The sequence below is a fragment of the Crocodylus siamensis genome, chromosome 10 (assembly GCF_052110815.1).
Source record: "Crocodylus siamensis isolate JL-2025a chromosome 10, ASM5211081v1, whole genome shotgun sequence".
Taxonomy (NCBI): domain Eukaryota; kingdom Metazoa; phylum Chordata; order Crocodylia; family Crocodylidae; genus Crocodylus; species Crocodylus siamensis.
Genome location: NC_143404.1, coordinates 26,173,978 through 26,189,572, shown reverse-complemented (window position 1 = coordinate 26,189,572; position 15,595 = coordinate 26,173,978). Strand labels below are relative to the sequence as shown.

The window sequence follows — 15,595 nt, the reverse complement described above, 5'->3', positions numbered from 1 at the left end:
GGGATATGTCTAGATGACAATACAGCCACCCAATACTTATCTTGGAGTAAACAAGCTTGAAGCCAATAAATGGCTCCTGTTATTCTGTGCTTCTGAGACTCATCCCCCAACAAGATCAGTGAAAGCAAGGTTACAAAAATGGTGCATATGGGATGTTTCCCTTTAATGACTGATCTACAGAAAGAAAAAGGGAAGGAAGAATCCCTAGCAGTTTTGCCAAAATACATCCTATCTATCCTGATGCTGTCGAGGCTATTGTTTCCTCTGTTCAGATTTTACTGAGGTTCCATATGAATTTACTTCTTATATATACACCTGATTTAATTAAAATATACAATCCTGGAATTCCTTTATGCTGTAATAGTACGAGGATTTGAAGTCCAAACAATTTAAGTTTCTCAAGAGGCTGTTAACATTAAAGAAACATAAATTAACACAAAGAGAAATAAGAAAATCAAAGCTGGTGAGTGAGGGTACTTATAATTTATTTGCAGATATGCAGCTGTGAGTTATTTGCCCTTTCTTTGCAAATGAGATAAATGTCATATCCCATCATATCCCCTGACCATGAATTATATATAACATTTGGTGAAATATGAAATTCTAAAAATACATTGAAGGGCTGGAGTCATTTTAATGGTTTATTATGATACGTGTACCTGATTGTGAAATATCATCTTTCAGGGAAGACAAATGGGGACATCATTGGTTTAGAAAGTCCGCATAATTTTAAAAGATAGATTAAATGCTCTTGGAGGCAATTGAGGCTGCTTTAGTACTGAAGCCACAATTTCTAAGTACTTCAACAATTAAAAAATGGTGTTAAACTAAGAACCCAGCTGTTTTAGGTGGTGACCACTTTCTCATGTATATAAACATATACCTTGATTTAATTCAGTTAGACTAATTATGGTAGAAAGTGCTCAGCAACTGTAATAGTAGGATGGAAACAGAGCTGGTACCATTGGCATACTAAGGAAACTGTACCTTGCTTTTCTTTATGAAGACTCCTACCATCTTCACGGGTGACTGGTGCCACCTTAGTCAGTGGGGACACATGCCCCACCAGTGACCAGTCAGTGACAGCCAATCGCGCTGACTGGGAAGTGGCCATGGCACTTCATCCGGCACTCCCACTCCCGGGCCGGCACTCACAGGGGGGCTACTGGCACTCCTGCCTGCCCCCCCGTGCCCATCACCTAAGTAAGGAGTGCAGCCTGTCAGGGGGTGCACCAGCGCTCTCAGGGGGTGCACATGCATCCCCATTCACCCTCTATGTATCTCCGCTGAGCATCTTCATATACATTTTGAACAGGAGAATTGAAAAAAATAAATGGAAAGGATCATAGCTTTGGGCATCAGCAAAGAGGAAGGAAGTTCACAGAAAGCCTCAGATCAGAAGCAGTCTTTATGGTTGACTGCTTTTCATACTGTACATGACTGATGGGTACAGAAAAACCCCCTCACAGCACTAAATTATACAGACAGGATGCATACTAGAAATGAGCAAACATCTTTACAATATGGTTCATGCTCTGCAAATATTTGGCCACTTGCAAATATAATGGAATTTACTACAAGCTTCTATGGTACTTTGAGCTACTTTCTGAAGCCAATAGTTATTATGATAACTATTCAATTTTGCTCTAGAAAGAACAGAAAGGGATGATATCATATTCAGAAACAGTGATTGCATATTTAAGACAGTTTCACATCATTTATGTATTACTTCTCATGCTTGTCTCCTTTTACCTGTTGCATGTAGCTTGGTGTCTATGTCGAACTACTATGATTAATGTACTGATTCACATATTTGCTTTTCTGCTCTTTTAGTTTGCATTTGTTTCCACAGCTCTAAAGTTAACAGTAAACAAACAAAAAACCCTAACAGTCAGCTAAAGCTGCAGCTTGGATCATGGTTGTAGAGAAATTAGCACATCATTCACAATGGTATTTTCACTTATCTAATGGATGCTTGAGAAAAACACTCTCACTTGTGAAAGGTTTGTAATGTATTAATGCAGAACACTTAGTGTATTAATTTCTGTGTGCCATTCACCTGGGATCATGGTTGTAGAGAAGTTATCACATCATTCACAATGATATTTTCATACATCATTGTGAATGACGTGAATCATATATCTAATAGATGTTTGAGAATGACACTCTCACTTATAAACAGTTTATAATGCAATAATACAGAACACTTAGTACATTTATTTCTATGCGCCATTTAGGTTGGGTAACAAATTTCTCAGGAGTATTGTATGGATAGAGATTAGAGATTAAATTTCTATTATCCAATTTGAATGTGGGTGGGTACATCTACATGAGATACTTTGCTTGAGATTAAAGCAAATCACTGCAAATAATTGTCCCCATCTCCATGTGAAGACACTTACTACAGTTATTTGCTCTAATTGCAAGGAAATTTGCTACCTGTAAATACAAGTAGTGAATATACTTGTGATTACTTACTGCACTGCACAGTATGTGTAGATGGCCAAATGGAAGCAAACTTGCTCCCGGTCATCTGGGCAGCAGATTGGTCCCTGCCTGCAGGAGCTGCTTGTACAGGAGCCCAGGCATGAACAATGTTCCAGTGCCCCGGCAGCAGGCAGCTCCCAGCCCCCACTCCCTAATTGCAGAGTGGGGGCTGAAGAGACTGTTCCCAGTTGCAGCTCCACAATCACAGACTGGGGTCTGGGAACAGGCTAGAGAGCTTGTACTCTGCCCAGCTCTGTCATCACAGAGCTGGGCTGGGAACGGAGTGGGAGCTTTTTTCCTGCCCAGCTCTGAAATTGCAGAACTGGTCAGGGAACTGGCCTGTTCCTCACCCTGTGATTGTGGTGCTAGCTGCCCTACCAGTGGATTGAGGCAGGGGTCTGGGACTTGCACTTCCCCTTCAGCTCTTTCCAAGTCCCATGCCCCCCAGTCAGGAAGCCAGGGCCAGGACCTCCCTGCTGCCAGGGCAAGGGGAACATTGTCCCTATGTGGGTTCCAGTGGTGGAGCAGTCTCCCAGCCCCGTGCTCCCTGCCAGCTCCTGGGCTAGCACCCAGGGGCAAACTTAGAGATCCCTCTGGCTGCTTCAAGGAGCAAGAACAGGGCTGGAGGCAGCAGGAGCAGACTGCTACCAGGAACAGCTGATCTGTTCCCACATCTGATCTGCTACTGGATACCTGCATATGTAAATATCTGCCCAGGGTGTGTTTCCTCTAGATTAATTTACTCTGTAAATTTACCCTGCAGCATTTACACATGTAGACATGCCCAGTGTCTAGAAAGATGGCAACATTTATGCAGCAAACAGTATGCTCAATCCTAAAATTATGTGAGATTTACTGAGCACAACTCATGTAAATATCAAAAATGCAATAATTACTTATATGGTATTTATGTCCTGAAAGACAGTAGGTGCATCTCCATGTGCAATTAAGGTGATGCAATCAACTCCAGTGCAGTTTGCACCATAGTAAACTGCTCCTGGGTACAGTGTCTACATGTGTACCTTAGATAGCAGTGATTTAAGTAGGGGTGAAGCAGGCCTGTGTTGGCAGGGAGCACCAGGGATCAGCCCAGGGCTCTAGGTGACCATGTTGGGCAGTGTTGGGGCTGGTTGAGGCGTGAGGGCGCTGAAAGTGAGAAGCAATGTGACTGTCGTAAGCAGGAGTCTAGCCTTGCCTAGTCACTGTTTACATGTGTGTTACAGCGCAATAAGTAACCCTGTTGTAAGATTGTGTTATTCCCAACAATAGTATCTTATGGCAGAGTTAATTAGTTTACTGCACCCTAATACTGGCACATGTGTAGATAGTGACACTTTACTGCAGAGCTAATTAGTCAACTCTACAGTAAAACACATGTGTAGATGTACCCAGTATTACTGAAGATGCTAGTATTCCAGTCATGAGGGTACTTTGTTAAAGTGAATATTTTGGTAAGTGTAGTAAATTATAACAGAATGCTTCCTTCTCTGCTGCTTCCCTACCTTTTGATTCTCTGCCTTCTTTCTTCACTACAGTAAATTGATTCCTCAACAACATCCAGGTGCAAATGAATTAATGGTCTTCAACTGTGAGGGAGTAGGATGGAGTCTTCCCCTCCTCCTCATTCAGGTCCTTTCTGTTCAGAGAAAACCCACATATCAATTAAACTCACCTGTTAATTAAAAGCTTGTTTGGAACATTTCTTGCTAGTTGGAAGCAAGAGAAAGTGTAAAAGGCATGTGAATGCTGAGGCTTTGAATGTTAATTACTTACTCCCAAGTTTCCTCGTGATCCCTCAGGTGTTGGTTGGACACCAGCAAAGAACTAGAAAACGGAAACAAAATTAATTTGTAGTTTCTGCTGTGGAGAAAAATACAGATAAGAAATCAACCAGGCTTCCACATTTTTCCCTTTCCTTGTTTAGATTTATTCTTTATCCATTTATTTATGTGAAAATATCCACACACAGCAAACAGACAATATAGCACTTTGAAGGTGACAAACAATACAGCGATCACACATTCAATTTTTCTGCTAGTTTGGAAGATTCTTTTAGCTTCAGGGAGACTTGTTGTTGGCACCAAGTCATGTCAATATGAATGAGGCATATACAAGTGCACACATGAGTTTTCACCAGTTGCACCAGTGTTCTTATTGAGTCACATATTATTAATGATTATGAATGTATCTATATATTAACAGGAAATCCTGGGGGATCTTGTCGAAAGTGAATTGCTTTTTCCTGTTCTACAGCTATTCCTCCCTACCTATAGATAACTATTTTCTATCTTCTTCCCCTTTTCCACAAACATAAAAGATAAACTTTGAAACCATGTAAACTTTTCTGTTCATTGGAAATCACATTGGCTATAAGAGATTAGATCTTTCATATTTCAAAAAATTCTGGAAATTACATGTGGAGACAACATGTCATATTTTGCATTTAATACTAGAAACCCCCCTGCCCCTCAAACCTGAAATGATCTTCAGTAAGTATTTAAAGCTAAAATATAGTGTTTTGGTTTAGAAGGATGAATGTCTGGGGCTGTGATTTCTGAGTAATGTTTTTTGCCAAAAAATTGAATTTGTTGCATTTTCAAATGAACTTAAGGGCTTCTTGAATTTTCTGTTGAAGCCTTCTGAGAGTCTAACTGGAATATCTGACTAGAAGAATTATACTTTCAGTTTCTTCAGAGACAAACTGAAGACCTGATTTTTAAAGGAGCTGCTCACGTTATATAAATAGGATTGCACACCTGATTTGTATTGTTAATAATTGAAGCTATATATACAAATTAAGTATTGATATAAACTGTAACTATTATGATTTTCATGTGCAGTTACCTAGTTAGCTTACACAGCATAAGTGAGTTCCTAATTTACATATATGTCTATATTAGCATGTTTAAAAATCAGGTCATAAATGTACTAACCCTAAACATAACAAAAAATACTGTATGTTATAGTTTCAATCTATCATGAATCACAACTACATACAAGTGTAGTGATTATTGATTAATCCACAAATACCAAACACAAGCTAAAGGCACCATAGAGAGGACTAGACTGCTCAAATATTAAACAAAGGAAATGTCCTTTTTTTAATGTAGAATTAAAATCAGCTGATTTTAAAGATGCATTTATTAATACAGGAATGAATTAAGTTTAGATATCCTGCCCCCCTAAGACTAAAAATAAATTTTCTCAATTTGATAACAAATACTTTGGTGCTTGTACACATGACAGGGTTTTAGTCCTTAGGGGTGCATCCACAAATGCAAGCATGTGCACTTGCAGCAGCTCAAATAGAAGCTGTGCAAATTTGTGCCAGGGCTTTTTGCCTCAGTGCACATGCCTGGACATGCATTTTGTTGTGGGGCAAATTGTGCCACTTGGGGCAAAATAACCCTGCCTGGCTCCTCCCAAACCTGCAGCCAGGGATAGCTAGAGCCTGGCAGCAGCTCAGGGCTACTTGTCCTCAGGAGCCCCCCCGCATCACTGCTGGAGCATAAAGTTCCCTTGCCTGCCCTGACAAGCCAACCCCCACCTTCATCTCTACTTTCACCAGAAGCACATCCTGAGTGGCTAAACTGGATGGCTCCTACCATCGCTGCTGCTGCTGCTGCCCCCTCTCAGGAGAGAGGGAAATTCCCTGCTGCACCACCTTGTACCACCTGAAACTGCACCTGCACTGGGTTACTCCCTGATTGACTGGCTGCTCCTGCCCTCCCCCACAGCTACCTCACTGCATCTGATCCTGCTTTGTCTTCCTGCCTACTGTTCTGGTGCTGAGCACCTAGCTGGAGGTCTGAGGGGCTACTGGACAGATCTTCAACAAACAAAACTCCTCCACAGCTCCAGCCATCTTTTACTTCTGCCTCAGCAGCCTTCCCTGTGTGTTTTTGACCTTGTGTGGTAAATCCTGTGGTCCGCTCCCCCTGCCCTGGTGTTTGCTGTGTGGCTGAGTAAGCCAGATCGAGTTTTCCCAGACTCTGTGTGTGTTCCTCCTCCCCCACATTCTTAAAGCATAACCCTCCTGGATTTTTTCCTGTGGGGCTGTAGCTCAGTAAGCTTCAGACTCCCTCTTTCCTCCAGCTCCCCAGATATAACTGCTGGCCCTGCTCTCCCTGCCCATCCCTTCTCCAGTCAGGCATCTCCCTGCAGACAGGTGACTTTCTAATTGGGCCTGAACCCACCTGCCAGCTGCTGCACAGTCTGCCTGATGCCCCACAGCCTGACAAGTGACACATCCAGTGAACCCAATCCTTTTTTTTGGGGGGGGGGGCAGAACCTGCCCACCTCTCCCACAGCCAGTGCCATTAATCCATGACATTAATCAGTCAGCTCACTCCCTGGCTGTGGGAGAGGTGGGTAGGCTCTGCAGAGAAAAAGGATTGGGCCCCTCACCACTTCGGCCTTCAACAGGATCCTGCAGCCAGCAGGATGCCTGGGGTCACCTAGGAATGGGCTGGCATGCCCCTGGGGCAGCACAGGGAGGCAGCAGGAAGGTAACTACGTGTGCAGGCTGGAAAAGCAGCAGGGGTGCTGCACAGGGTGCTCAAAGCCTGGGCAGGCTCAAGAAAGCTAGCTGTCCTTGCTACCTTATCCGGCCACCAGCACACCCAGATGCATTCCTGCCACCCTCCTGCTGCCCTACTGCATTGCCCCTGGGGTAAATCAGCTTGTTTCTGGGGAGACCCAGGCATTGTGCCAGCCACAGGAGCTTGCTGAAGGCAGAAGCAACAAGGGGCCTGATCCTTTTTTTCTGTGGAGCCTGCTTACCTCTCCTGCGGCCAGATGGGGGAGCTGACTAATGACTGCAATGTTCCAAGTTGCAATGTTGCATACTAAATTATGTCAGGACGTAGCTTAGTTTGCAATGATGCAAATTCATTTAAAACCCCCAAAATTCACATATATGTAATGTGTGGCACCTTTAAGCCACATAAACGGAAATTTCCATCATATGTACATTATGACATCATCATGTGTACAAGCACCCTATGAAACATAATACAAAATACTGTTTTTGCTTGTTATGGTGATCCTATGAAAGCTGGTGCTGTAGCCTACTGTTTTCAATGACAGGTTTCTGTAGGATTTATCCAGCTAATCAAAATGAACTTTTTATATTTCACTTAAATTGTATTAAACTAAAATATTAAGCCATTTGACTGAAGAATAAGATGTAGTTTCAACCTATAGCAACTGAGATCTGTAACACAGAGTACTTTGACACACGTCTAACCTGATTCTGCATTATGCATCAAATCCTGTACTTAAAAGCCACCTATTTGGGTAGAATGGTGTGTACTAAGTTAACCAAGACACTTGGCATTGAGTAGATGTGCCTGGTAAGTGTATTGTAAAGTGACAGGTATGCAGACTACACATTATTAAGGCAAGATCTTTCATACTAGTACAACACAGTATTTGTGATCATCGTCATGATTTCTTTTCTAATGCTAATATTAGTTTAAAGAGAGCAATATCATAACAAGAATAGCTTTTTTGCAACTGATATTTGGGCACTCATTGGAAAGGATGGAAACCTGAAAAATGAAAAAAGAAAGAGAAAGGAGAGAGAGGAGAGAAGAAAAATAATTCGGAAAACAGCCTCAAGTTCATCACAAACCAAGATAGGTTGTGCAGCTTTCTAACAATGTCTGTTAAGTTCAGAGTCATGCCTTCATTAATTTGGGTTTCTTAGCAAGCACAGACAGATTCCATATATAGCCATACAATAAATGACAGTAAATTGAAAAAAGGAAGAAAAACAATCTCCCCCACCAGACCTCTGCCCAAAAATATCCCTAACTGTAACCCAAACAGGATTATTAAGCCTCAATTCCTTTACTTTATTCCTTTGAAATGAGGCCAGATTTCTAGTCTGTGCAAGTCAGTTTCACAGTGATTTACATTAGCTAAGAATATGGCCCCAGCACTACTTTGATTTCTAATTTAAAACAAATACATACTGTACCTTAAAAAACCCTCTGTATTGTCTTTCTATATATAAAGACAGCACACACTCCTTAACTAACAGTACCAAGCACATAAGCTTGAGTAACCTGTCACTAAAAAAATATGTTTGTCAACCAACAGCTTTAATCACCAGTAAAAATGCATCAAACTTTATCAAAGGAACAACAAATCCCAAAGTTCTTAATTTAGGCTTTTAGTTCCTATTTTGGATTGCCCCATTCTATTGTTTTGGAGTGTGGGCAACTCTCTGTGCTAGAGAGTGGAATTGGATTTCTTTATGCCTATATTATACACATATACCTTTTTCCCCCCAGCCCTGATTGCCTCCCAACAAGAGCTCGTTTTTTAAATTAGCATGTTGGAAGTAGCTAGGAAAATCCTATGATTTATTCATAGGCTTATAAATGAAGAGAAATGAAATGAAGAGGGATATAGGGATGCAACACCCCATTTAGTCCATATGCAAGAAATCATCCAGAAGGGTGCCATCCTAGATTTATTATACAATCATTTGTCCTGGTGGAATTTAAGGTCCTTTCAAAATTAGAAGAAAATAAGCATAGTTTTGACTGTGACTTAGTATATTATCCATGGGTGGCCAGAATATGTTCAAGTGTCCAAGGCCACATACAGACATTCAGTTTTTCCTGGGAAAATTGTTGCTTTCCCAGGAGAAACCATGGCAGTCTAGAGGTTCTGGATTTTTTTTTCAGAGCAAAAATGGCTATTCCAGTAGAAAAACAACCCAGGACCAATCAGGGTTAAACCACTTCCAGGAGAGTTTCTTCTGGGACAGTGAATGGCTGAACATGTTCTCATCTAAGAGAAGCTGCAGCACAGTCCTCCTCCAGCATTCCAGGATGCGTCACTCCTTCCCTCCCAGGGACACAGTATGTCACTTGCTGGACTCTACTACTCCAGCCAAGCAGGAAGTAGAATACCCTCCCTTCATTATCCTTACAATGGTTGCAGGGAGGTACAGGCTGACCCTGAGCATTCTGGGTCAGCCAATAAGGTCTGTCTTGGGCACTGCTACCATTCAGGCTCCAGGCAGACTGAAGGAGCCTGAAGAGCACGCTGAGATGTGAGCACAGGAACCCCCTGCTTGTGCAGCATCAGCACTGCAAGCGCTCTGCTCTTCAAGGGCTCAGCATTAAAATATCTGCTGAGGCATCTCCAGGTTTTCTGCCATGAGAGCAAACCTGGGAAAATTCTCCCAGGTCACCTGAATGTACGCACACAACCTAAGTTACAATGACTGAGAAAAAATATGATTCTTTAATTCACTAGAGAACTGTGTTATACATTTAGGGTATCCATAAGCCTTCTTTTTTAATAAAACTGTTTACTTAGAATTTCCAGATGTATTTGTTTTAGGGAAATGAAAAGTAATACTTCCATCTTCTCTTACAAATAGCACAATAGGTTAGGGTATATTGGGGCAACAAAATTAAGCACTGAAGCAATATTTTGTAGCTAACACAATCTATCTGGTCTCCAAAGGTCTCCAAAATAAATAAAACACTTTCCCCCTATGAGTCCTTGTCAGCTTTTTCTGCTATTTATAAAAAGTCTCCCACTGAGAGATGGATCTACCACATTTCTTTATGATTAAAACACTGTTTAGACCTGTATTTGTCATAACAAAATGTGTATTTTCATCTCAGGATGATATAATGCATTGCACATAGAAAGGAGACACATATTGTTCTTAGGAAGAAAATTAGAATAAAACACTTAACCCCTTAATAACTAACATATCAAAAATGTCAACTGTTGACTTCCAGAGAATTCATAAGATATTTAGTTATCTCTTAAAACACCCACTGCATCACCAGCCATTAATTTTACTCCTGGTGGATACAATAAAAGAGGGTGAGAGTTTAATGAAAATGCTAGTGAGTAGTGTTAGTATCTATTTAAAAAAAACCCATGGAAATATGCATTCTTTAGTACTTAGGACTGTATGAACAAATAATGGACAATGCCAGGTGGAAAATACATGGCAAGGATTTTAAATATATTGCATTGCACAGCATTTGAAAATGATGATAAATTCTTGAGATGAATGATGCAGGCTAAACACCAGACCATTTTTCATATAATTCTCAAAGTTCTTAAGCTCCTTTAACCTTTAATACTGATGTTTTCTCAGATCTTAATTTTCCTTTATGCTGATTTTAAAATATCTCTTCTCTTAGTACTTCATTCAAAAGTTTTTTTCTTTTTATTAGATTGTCTACTCCCAGCAAATGATTTACCAGTGTACTCATATTTAATTGTAGAAAAGAGCTTTGACTTAGTTCAGAAGTTATACAACATGCCTACCTTTACTTAGAAAACACATAAGAAATTCTTATTCATAAGACCATTCTTTTTTATTTGTACATAGTGGAACCCAACCTGAATTCCAATATTTTCTGAACATTACTGTTAATTTGTGTTTCATGGGAATGGCTATTTCTTTTTTTTACGGCAGCAATCAATGACTTCTCAATAGTCATGAGACTGAATCCTATATAAAGATAGGAAATTATATTAAGCCTCCGTATGATCCTTGATCTTCTGCCAGAATCTCTGATGTTTTTCCAGAGCACACAAGCCAGGCAATGTGCCTTGGTTAATAAGTGATTGTACAACTTTCTGTTTCTCCTGCCAGGTTAATCCTGGATGCTGTTTGAAGAAACATGTCCTTTTCTATTTCAAACAGGATAAAAATTTTGTAAAAGATCAGTAACATCCTCTCTCAGCATTTTCATATATATGAACCAAATGCAGCTAGTAAAATGTTTGGCTTGATGTGCATTGCACAGCTTAACTGTTATCACCATAATCAGCCTAGATTTTAGCAATTCACACAATATATTCAGTGTACTGAGGAGTGTGAAATTCAACTGGTCATAATCTATTTAGGGTTAGGAAAGAATAGCCATTAAGGATTTGAAGGAAGTTCATTCTTTGTGCCTTGTCAATTCTTTTTTACTTCCCAGTACTACCAAAAATGAAGGTTAATACCCACCATTGTAATTTCTGTGAGAAAGACAATTGTCATCTGAGAAATGAACAATAAATACCAGATTTGTTTCAAATCGGCCATTGAACTACACTGACAATCAAATGGGAACAACTTGGAGATCACTGCTAATTGGCCTGGATTTGATTTGAAACCCTCTTTGAAAACTGTTAATTCCTTGACCCATCAAAAGTTATAGTTTCTCTTCTCTTCTCTTCTCTCTCTCTCTATATATATACATGCATACGTGTTTTTGATTCCTAGATTATTTGCTTTATTGAGTTTCTGCTTAATACAGAAGTGTGGAGCTAATACTGAGGCCATTATTGCTCCCAGAGTCTCAGGACTAAGCTGTATTACACAAAATCTTTGGGTAGAAAAGAATTGGGACTATACATTGCAGAAGTATAGAAAGTTAGATTTGGAAGGGACCTCAGGAGGCCATTTAGTCCAACTCCTTGCTCTAAGCAGACCATCCCCAACTAGATCCTCCAAGCCAAAGCTTTGTATAGCTGGGTTTTGAAAACCTCCAAGGATGGAACTTCCACCACCTCTGTGGGTAAACTGGTCCAGTATTTTGTTACCCTCCTTATGAGAAAATTCTTCCTAATATCTAACCTGAACTTCTCTTGCTACAACTCAAGACAGTTGCTCCTTGTTCTGTCATCAGCCATCACTCAAAACAGTCTAGCTCCATCCTCTTTCAAACCCCCCTTCAGGTAATTGAAGGCTGCTATTAAGTCCCCACACCGCCAGACTCTCTCCAATTTGTCTGTATCCTTTCTGTAGTCGGGGCCCAAAACTGAACACAGTACTCCAGATGTGGTCTCATCAGTGCTGAATAGAGGGGAATAATTACTTCCTTTGACCTACTGGCAACACAACTACCAATGCAGCCCAATATGCTATTACCTTTCTGGCAACAAGGGCACACTGTTGACTCATTTTCAGTTTATTGTTTACTGTAACACCCAGGTCCTTCTTTGCAGAACTGCTGCCCAGCCAGTCAGCCCCCAGCCTGTACTGGTGCACGGCATTGTTCCATCCAAAGTGCAGGACTTTGCACTTGGCCTTATTGAACCTCAGAAGATTTCTTTTGGCTCACTTCTCCAATTTGTCAAGGTCACTCTGAATCCTAGCCCTACCTTTCAGCATAGAAGTCTATCAGATTGGCCAGGCATGAATTGCGCTTGGTGAATCCATGTGGACTGTTCCTATTTGCTTTTTTCTCCTCCAGGTGCTTAGAAGTGGATTTCTTGAGGATCTACTCCATGACTTTTCCAGGGATTGAGGTGAGGCTGACTGGTCTGTAGTTTCTTGGATCTTCCTTCTTCCCTTTTTTAAACATGGGCACTATGTTTGCCCCTTCTCAATCATCAGGAACTTTTACTGATAGCCATGAGTTTTCAAAGATGATGACCAGTGGTTCTGCAATTACTTCAGCCAACTCCCTCATCACCCTCAGGTGCATCCTATATGGCCCCATAGACTTGTACATGTCCAGCTTTTCAAAGTAGTCCCTAACCTCTTCTTTCACCACTGAGGGCTGCTCACCTCCTCTCTAAACTATGCTGCCCAGTGTAATTGTTATGGAGCTCCTCTTGCCTGTGAAGCCTGAGGCAAACAAGTCATTGAGGACTTCAGCCTTTTCTGCATCCTCTGTCATAAGGTTGGCTCCCCCATTCAGTAAGGGACCCACACTTTCCCTGATCCTCCTCTTGCTACCGACATACTTGTCGAAACCCTTCTTGTTGTCCTTCACATTCAATTGCACTTTGGCCTTCCTGACTTTATCCCTGCATGCCTGAGCAATGCTCTTATAGTCTTCCCTAGCTATTTGTCCAAGTTTCCACTTCTTATGAGCTTCCTGTTTGTGATTTAGTTTACTGAAGAGTTCCCTGCTAAGTCAAGGTGGTCTTCTGCCATATTTGCTAGTCTTCCTGCACATTAGGATGGTTTGTTCCTGCACTCAGTTGAGCATATTCCAGCCATACACCTTCCTCATTCCTGATAGTAAAGCCAAATGTGGAAATAATATGTGTACGAGCACTGTGCCACCTGAGAGCTCCCCAGTCTGTCTATATTTCAGGCCCTATAAAGAAAAGCTTTTTAGTGTAAAGGGGAAAGATTGTTATCCTTTGTGTCTGAAAGCCTACCTGGTAATCCTGTATGCAAGGTGCTTCTCTTTCAGTCAATCTAAAAGATATTCATTGTCTATAGAAGGTAGTTATTCAGATGGCTGCTTCTAATACCGGTAGTTGGATTTTTTTTCTTATAGCCAATGCAGTCATCCAACAATTTGTAAATGTCCAATTTGTATTGAAAAATTATGCCAATGACTCTGGCTAATTTCACAGGATATATAAATGAGTATAGAAGACTTTGTGAGTGTTAAAATGAATGTGATAAGATGCAAATCGAAAGCAAATAAAGGAATCTGGATGGAACTTCAATCGCACTGTAAATGTCAGAGCTGAAGACCTGCTATACAAGTAGGGTAAAGCTGCCAGTCTTATGGCTGGAAGGCAAACAGTTTAAAACTTTTAGTGGCAAACTACTACTGTGTGAATACCTTAGAATCCCAAGGTCACTTACACAGAAACCAGGTGATGAGACACTGTGGAAACAAAAATTGTAGCTATGTCTTCACTCATAGTTACTCCCCAGGAAGATGTACTTTTAACATTTTGAACTGCAACTCTTCTTTTTTTTCTCTCCCAGAATAGCAGTGTAAGTCACTAACCTTTACTCAGCAACCAAATGGAAAGCAGGGATTTTGTTTTCTGCTTTAGCCTCTAAGTTTTTTTTCTTCAGAATGCAAGAGAAGGAGAAAGGGGAAATCAGAAAAGAACAAGATCTGTACCTTGTAATTTGTTGTATCCTACTATTTTATATATTCTTACTAGTACATCATCCAGGTAGGACTAAAATCTGTCCTCAGATACACACAATCAATGCCTGCTGAGGTTAGTTGTGTCTTGCATGGGAATCTGAAGAGAGGATGTGGTCCTGCAATCTTCTTCATCTCTGTTTTGGGAAGATTGAGATGGAAGACTACTTTTCAGTCTAACAAGTAATTTATTTTGCGTTAATTAACCTATTTTGCTAATTTTCAATTTTTGCCTCTTTATTGTGGCATAGCTCTTAATAACAAAATCCTTCTGCAGTTGATCTGAATTTTGAGATTTTGTATTTCAAAACCCAATTTACATATTATGTTTGTAGTTGTTTTACCATTTTATTTGTCTCTAAGTTGACATGTTCATCTAGATCAGTGGTCTCCAAACTTTTTTGATCGTGCACCCCTATCAGTAAAAAAATTTTGAGCACGCACCCCCAATATATGTATATTTATATAAATATAAATATAAATAGAAGTTCTAATATTTTCTTCCCATATCCCAATGGATCATCTTGCGCACCCCACTTTGGAGGCCACTGATCTAAATGACTCTCTCTCTCTTTCTATGTATATGAAACATACATAAAATATATATGTAGATACATATATAACTATATATACCTACACACATACACTCTCCTTGCATAAAAAAATCTGATCACTGGGGAAAAGTTTTTTAAGCAATTCCAAGTGGTAGGGAAAAATCAATAGAGAAGAGGAGAGTTTTCGCTGAACACTCATTGAATGAAGGTTTTTCTTGGCTCTGCTGATGTAGAAACGTAGAAAACAAGCTGTTGAACTCCAGCCTTTTCCTTCTCCATTTTTACTATCAGACACATCTGTGTATGGCACTGTTCAGATTAGTATATTGAAACACAAGCATTAGGTCTCACATGGATGAAAAAAAAATCAAGAAAGAAGCTTTCTTGTTCTTGTTGTCTGTTGGATTATCTAAGGACTCTGAAGGAAATCTCTTAAGGACAGGCTCTGAAGAACTTCCAGCCCTGTTTTTCAAGTGTTCAGTTCTAGAGACATTCACACAGAGGAATTTACATTTTACAGGAAATTCCACAACATCCAAATGTGTTGTAATTCAAATCAGAAAAAAAGGAGCATTAACATTTTTCATGAAATTGAATTGTAAAAGCCCCAAATCATTTGGGTCCAACAGAAAGATTTTCTTTTGATAATATCAAGGTAGGGGGTTC

General features: G+C 40.3%; 1 long non-coding RNA gene across 1 annotated transcript in view; it reads right to left on the bottom strand.

Moving 5' to 3' along the window:
* Positions 1-15,595, bottom strand: part of LOC149856360 (uncharacterized) — a 743,716-nt gene that overhangs the window by 41,338 nt on the left and 686,783 nt on the right. The window contains exons 5-6 of the long non-coding RNA XR_016444434.1: positions 4,261-4,311; positions 3,990-4,123 (exon numbers count right to left, since the gene is read on the bottom strand). This is a non-coding gene — a long non-coding RNA (uncharacterized LOC149856360). The remainder of the gene's footprint in view (positions 1-3,989; positions 4,124-4,260; positions 4,312-15,595) is intronic.